Genomic DNA, 7,614 nt, shown 5'->3' on the forward strand with positions numbered 1-7,614 from the left:
AATAGCAAAACTCAAAACAACACAAAACAATAAAAAAGATTAACAGCCGTGACTATAGCTTAACAAGTCAGTCCAATAGATTGAACAACTAGATACGGATAGCACGTTCAAATCCTACAAAATCATCACATGATTAGGTATAAATGAATTTGAAAAAGACGAATAAGGTATAATCTGAAAATACATGCTGAGCAAAGGATCAGATTCAAAGCCAAATAATCCATGGCACCTAGAGAATAATTTACATACAGTAATGTAGATTTCCATGGTTTCAGTGGCAACCATAGGCCAACCTCGAGCAGAAGAAGCTTACGTTGAGGTCATTATAGAAGATTCAACTCATTTGAGTACATATTACAAGACTACAGTTCAAGATCTGAACAGCAAGATATATAAAAAATCAAACAATGCTGAAGTAGCACAACTATGCAACCATTTACTGATAACAAAATATGCGATTTTGATAAAAATCCAGATCACATAGGTCGAAACGTAACTTAAAAAAAACCAAACCATGATTTGGGAACGATGTCATAATGAGACGACATTTATCTTTCCTAATTAAAGGTTCGAGTGATCCCACTTTTGCAGAATATCAGTTGGGTTTTCGGTCGTTTCTTGGATTTCAAGGCTGAAACAGAAACCTTGATCACGAAATTAAGACAGCCCACCTGAGAGAACGTTGTCTCTAAGGTGGAGATAGACAAATTCAAGAACACCCATAATTCTAAAAGCAACGAAACTCCAAAATCAACAAAACTGAATCGAATACACACAAATCCCATCCAACGATAGGTGGTTTTGGAGAGAGAAGGGAGGGGGCCAAAAATTGAGATCCAGATTCAGATAGATAGATAGAGAGAGAGCTAATCAGAATCAGCGGCGTGCAACACTTCCCATAACGACCACAACCAAGAGAGAGAGAGAGAGAGTCGGGTTTTAGGAGATGATGGGAGCGGGTCAGGCTAAGTTGTCCCGAAACCAGATTCATAAAATATCAGGAGCAGAAGCTCTGTTGGCTCAAGCCAACCTGCGATACACGTGCAATTTAAGCTATGACTGAGAACTGCTCTGTTGGCTCAAACAGATTTATAATTGAAATACAAATTTTGTTTTAAGCTATGATCGAGAACTGCCTTAAATCTCGAGAACTTTGCCCGTTTGAGTATCTGAGAGTTGGTAAGAAAGTGAAAATTAAATTTGTATGCATTAAACAGGGATATGCATGCAAAAACATTTATGATAAATTAACTTTAAAAGTTATTCATGGATATTGCATTGATTCATGCATTCCTAAATGTTTAGCATTAATTTCATGCGTATTTAAATGTTTGATTTAGTATGAAATTGTTGAGTGCTTACTTGAACTGCTTTGATAATAAGTTAGTTCCGATGATATGTTATCTATGATTCCTCTTAAACTTGTGTTTGATTTATTTTATGCTATTTCTTTAATGTTGAAAATTTGGAGGATCTCGTATGAGAACTTTGGTTCTTACTCATTTTTTGAAAAAAATATTTTTCAGGCACCGAGGCTCCGTGATGATAGGACCGACAGGTTGGAGGAGTCGATGTTTATGGTCTGGTGGCCTGAGTTATGATATGCACAAGATTGGCTAGAGTGGATTCTTGAGTTTATGATCATTATTGACAATAATTGATTAAATAAATGAAGTTGAGTTCATGGTTTAAATTTATTCTAAGTTTGAAATGGTTGATGGGTTGTGAATATTAAATTTGTAATGTGCTCTGGTTCTTGATAGGTTTTTCGTAATTTGAAAAAAAAATTCTATATTTTTTGAAGGTTAGTTTGGGGTCGTTACTGTCAGCATGCTTCAACAACTGTGCACATGAGTGCAATATTAAGGATTATTCAGGGTTTTACAGAGATTTAATTTGGTATCTAGGTCCTATTTTGACATATCAAAGCAATTTTTCTGACAAGAAATCTGAAAAACAATAAAAAGAAGAGAAAGATCAAGAAACCGACTTTTCAAAGATACTAACATAACCTAAAAATGATGTGTGGTTAGAGAGATATAACTATCAAAACATAGACTATATAGTGACTACCGACTGTAGTTCAAAAATCTATCTTGATTTTTGGACCTAAAAATGATGACTGTAGAAGGGTTTGCATCTCTCTATCCAGAACAAAACAAATCTAGGATAGAATTTCAGCTTTCCAACAATTATAAAATCACTGATTTTTAAACAAAAAAAAGCTAACATATGGCCTAAAAAGCAAAGACTGGTAGACAAAAAATAGTAGAAAAACTGACTTTTTTTTTTATTCTCATGCATTTTAAGATGCCTCAGAGGTAGAATCCAAATTCAAACCAAAGATAACCAAAGATAACAATCACCTAGCATGTGACAAATGGGCTCACAGGCACAAATATATGAGCAGTGTTGTGAGAGGATTATGCCTCAGTACCTGAAGCGTACGCCTCATAGGCGAAGCGCAAGCTCAAGGTACTGAGGCGCTGTATGAGGCGTTTGCAAGCTTGAAGCGCACGCTTCACATGGGTGAAGCGCACACCTCGCATCGAGGCGCGCTTCGCTTCTAAGGCATGTGCTTCAAGGTCAGACCACCGCTGTGAGGTCATCCAATCAACGAAGACGTTGATGAGGCTGGCGATGTCATCCAGTCGGTGAATGGGGCGGTGGTGATCCTTCTGCAGGTGGTGGTGATGATGGTGGTGGGGCTGAGGGTCTTGAGGATGAGGTGGGTTTTGGTAGCCATTCTTTTTTATGGTTTTGGTTGGTGGTGGTGTGAGGGGTTTTGGTTCAGGGGAGTTGCATAATTGGGCAAATGGGGTGGGGCTGTTTGGATGGTGGGGATTAGGGTTTTGAGGTTTGCTTGGGGTATAGGTGGAAGGCATTTTGGAGGGCTTTTGGTGTTTGGGGTCTTGACTCTTTGAGTGGCGGTTGGAGACTTGGGAGTATCAAGTTTGCGAATCAGGTAGTGAACTCTAGACATATTGAAAGAACTCAAAGTTGGCTCAGTTGCCAAAAAAATTGCATTGTTTCAAGACTTTAAGCAATAGGATTTGAACTTGTTGGGATGTAAAATATATTTAAGATACAATCTTTATTATTCAAGTAGCATGTAAGAGCCGAATTGAGTTCAACACCTGTTGTTCGTGTTTCGGCTCACCAAACCCATTTTACTAGTTCAAACAAACTCTTTAAGAACTGAACATAAGCCCAACCACTGGCCACTAGATGTGTTAATGGAAGTAACTTCCTTCGGCTTTCATTTGGTGGCACTTGATCTTTACCACAAATTGTTGGATAAATGAGTATACGTGTGTGTGCATGTTGGAATTACACAACATTCCATTAGGTTTTGATCTCTCAACGTATTAACACATGGTGACGTGAACTAACAGCTCCTACCATACAAGCGGAGCCCTCGTTGTATTCAATATGATTTCATGATTGTAGATATAACTTGTTTTATCTTGCACTATGAGTCTAACTTAATTGTGGTTTACATGTGCATGCATATAAAAAAATGAATAATACGAGTTAATTATAGGAAAGTAGTATTTATTTTATACTGTCGTTTATTAGTAGTTTTTATTTAAATTTTTGATTATTTTATTAATATTATATATTTTATTATTTTGATCATGAAGCTTAGGCTGCAATGCCTCGAGGCTTACGCCTCACTTCATAACAGGCTCAACGCCTCGCCTCATTGCATTTAACAACCTTGTATATGAGCTTGTCAACATAGCAAGGTCAAAACAGAAAATAAAGCAAAAATGGATTTTGGATATGAGATTCAATGTCCAAAAATACTAAAGGAAATAATAAACTAACCTTACATCACTAAATCCCAGGAATTTTCTATTCCGTTGTTTAGATGAGTGGTCCCACCGTGTTCACCATTCCGTGGATGGGCAAATTTCAAAAGAGAAAATATGGTTTGATTCAAAAAAGATTTTGGATTAAAAAGTATGTGTTGGAACTAAACTTTATAAATGAAACCGGAATAAGATATGGGTCTACGAAAACAGAAATTAAAGTAACGGCCTATCAAAGTAAGTATCTATTAGGGATGTAAACAGCTCAGATTCGGGTAGGCTGTAGGCAAATACCAAATCTGATTAATCGGATATTACCTAACTGGGCTCAGATTTAGATTCCGATTTGGATGGAAAACTCTAATACCGAATGTGGAAAATTCATGTAATCAGATCCGAATCTGTCACAATCAGATATCCATTGATTCGGTCATGAAATCCTTATAGTGAGTCTGAATTCGATCACTAATCAAATTCTGTTTTCTTAACGGAATCTAACTAATCAGATCTGAATCAAGTTGGATATCGGATATATCGGGTCCATTGAGATACCTAGTATCTATGCAGCCATGAACAAAATTTAAAAAGATTTTAGACAAATTCACTATGTGAAGAAATATAAAAGCAGAAAGAAAGGTAGTGGACGCTAAAAATTAGGATCTTTAAAAGTTGTTTGTTTAAAGATTCAGTATGTGAAAAAATATAAAGCAGAAAGAAAGGTAGTTCATACAAAAAAAATTAAATCTTTAAATGTAGTTTTGGAGGGGTGGTTTGGTGCAGTGGAAGGGGCTTTGGACACCAGACGGGTGGTCAGGGTTCCATTCCCATGGGGCATCAGCGCCTTGCATTAATGAGGTCAGGGGATATGCCCTTTCATATCCAAAGTTTGGCCATTGTCGGGAATACGACCGTAAGTACAGATTTTGTTATGTACTTAAAAATATAATAATAAATTTATCTAGGCATGCTTATATATATATATTTTTTAAAAAGTGTTACTTTATGGCCCTTGTTTTATTTTTCAATAATCATGAGGGAGGGATTTTTCAAATGTAAATAAATTTCATAACTGGCCTAAGCTACCACGACCACCCTACCTTACATGGCCCACAGACAGACCCGTGCACCCACAGTGTTTAATCAATAAAAAAGGTTGAAAAGTTTAAAGTGAACATAGTTACCATTACATGAGTAACGATTTTATATTTTTAAGTTTGTAACTTCACTCTTAAGAAAGGAAGTGACAACTTGAAAGGCCTAGGGATGGCAGTGGGGCGGGGCGGGGGACAAGGTCTCCACCCCCGCCCCGCCTCAAGATTTTATCCTCCACCCCCGGCGGGGAATAGATTTCGTCCTCCATCCCCACCTTCATCCCCGTTTCATGTCCTCCATCCCCGGTTCAAACGGGGATGAGGCGGGGCAGGGATATTGCGGGGAAAAGTGGTCGGGGCGGGGAAAAGTGCACGTCCATCCCTGCCTCCACCCCTTGACGGGGATGGATTTTAACCTTCGTCCCCTCCTCCATCCCCGTTTCATACCCTTCATCCCCGGTCCAAACGGGGCGAGGCGGGGCGGGACCCCACTTTCCCCCGGTCCACTGCCATCCCTAGAAAGGCCCCCCATCCCAAATTGTTTGAGATAATAATGTAGCATTCAATCTTTATATTTTCCTGAGATGTATGGTGACTCATATTTTGATTATGTTATCCTCCTTTTCAATCATGTTTTTTTAAACAATTAGGATTTGAATTTTGCTCAATTGTTGCTCCCATATATGGTTCTATAAAATGACAAATGTTGTTGATCTTTCTCTGAGTGCAGTGCAAATTGCATGTGACTCTTTCATGATTTTCAATATCAAAGGCAGATGTTTGAAGTGAATATGTTAGCCCATAGACATTGCTCATGGTTCTAAGATCACAAGATTGAAGAATAACATAACCATGGATGAGTCTACATTTTTTTTTTCATCAATAAAACTTTTGTTTTTTTAGAGGCATTAGAAATGTTAACTTTTGAATTCCCCATAACGTAAGCTGCACGGTTCGTCTGAGCATGATCATATGCATCTACTGAGTTAGATGAATCAAAGTTTTTCTCGCATCAGCATATTCAAAATCTTCCTTTTTAATGTGAATTTTAAACACTTCTTTTTCCTCTAAAAGTGAGAGAACTAGGGGTGGGTTTTGGTATAGTTGAACCTTTTTTTTCTAGAGTCTTTGTAGGATCATCTTCTTGAGCCTTTCTTCTTCTGAAGCCATGACATGACTTTCAACTTTTGAAACCTTGACCAGACCTTCCTCATTCTCAATCGTTTTTTTCTAGGACTTGGTTATAAGAATTTTTATTTTTTTTCTTTATTATTGGGTACGAAAGCAAGTTGATTATGGTGATTCAGACAACTGTGAGTCTCCTTTTTGATAAAAAAAGTCAATGTAGACTCTGGGGATTTGACAAAATATAGGTTAATACATTCTACCCTATTGAAATGAATATAATATTCATCAATAAATGACACTTTTGAAAATGCATGGTTATGTTGAGGTAAAAAAAGTAACTTTGATATATTGAAACAAAATATTTTTTTTGAAAAGGTGTTTGACTTTTTATTTCACTCAAAGTTCAAAAGATTCATAATTCTCCAAACAATAATAATATATATCCAAAATGCCATTCATTTAAGCATATTTTAATCATTTTAATATGGTTGAATATAGCTAATGTTAAATACAACTATATATATATATATATATATATATATATATATATAAAAGTCATGACATTTTAGTGCACTATAGACAGTTCATTTTTAAAGCCCTTAAAAAACCTGCTTATTTGTCACAGTCATGCGAATGAAAACTCATTTCCCACTAAACAAACACTGTAAATCACATACATAAGATTTAATATACAAAAAAACAAAAAAGTGTGATTTTCAGCTAAACAGTTTCACATAATTTGGTACCTCCAAAGGCCTCAAATATATATACACTACTCATAAAAAAGGCAATGGAAGGCATTAAAGAGTCGAAAGTTAGTTGTATTTTAACATTTTAAAAATGACAAAGACAATATGATGGGTTGAATGCCATTTATTAAATTGTTTACATTTTTTCGTTTTCACAGGAGATACCCGTGTCAAGTAACATTTTTTCAAAATGACATGGTAAGTGGTGTAGTTTTTATGATAAATTTCTAAATTATTTTTAATTAAAGTTATTTTAGTAAAAAGAGAGAATATAGGAAAGCTATCTTATGGTGATTTTAAAGGAGAGATTAGGAAAGCTATCTAGGAATTCTATGCGTGAGAGATATTAGGAAAGTTGGTTAAATGATGATAGTACAAGAGAGAGAGAGAGAGAGAGAGAGAGAGAGAGAGAGAGAGAGAGAGAGAGAGAGAGAGAGAGACCAGTGGTGCAACAGGATCGGGTGTTATTAAGATTCAGGTTGGGTAATTTAGACCTGTTTCTTGAATAAGGTCTAATAATTAGTCCCAAAACTGGCCTAATTTTATTCAGATTTAAGTATGACTAATTTTGAAGACCCATATAGATTAATGGGTTCAGGTGAAAATCAATTTGGGTCCAAATAGTTCAGATCACAAGTAGACAACTTTTTAAATCAGATCTAGCAGTTAGACCCAGGAAACCAGACCCATTTTTATTTGGATCTATATTCAAGTTCCAGTATGGATTTTGAGTTCGGGTATGACTGAAAATTATGGACCCATATGGGTTAAGATGTATAATTAAAGAAACAAATTAGTTTCAAATGGGTTTAGTCTAAATACTTCTGAGAT

The sequence above is a fragment of the Nuphar pumila genome, chromosome 6, assembly GCF_984573655.1.
Source record: "Nuphar pumila chromosome 6, dmNupPumi1.hap1.1, whole genome shotgun sequence".
In the NCBI taxonomy this organism is placed as follows: domain Eukaryota; kingdom Viridiplantae; phylum Streptophyta; class Magnoliopsida; order Nymphaeales; family Nymphaeaceae; genus Nuphar; species Nuphar pumila.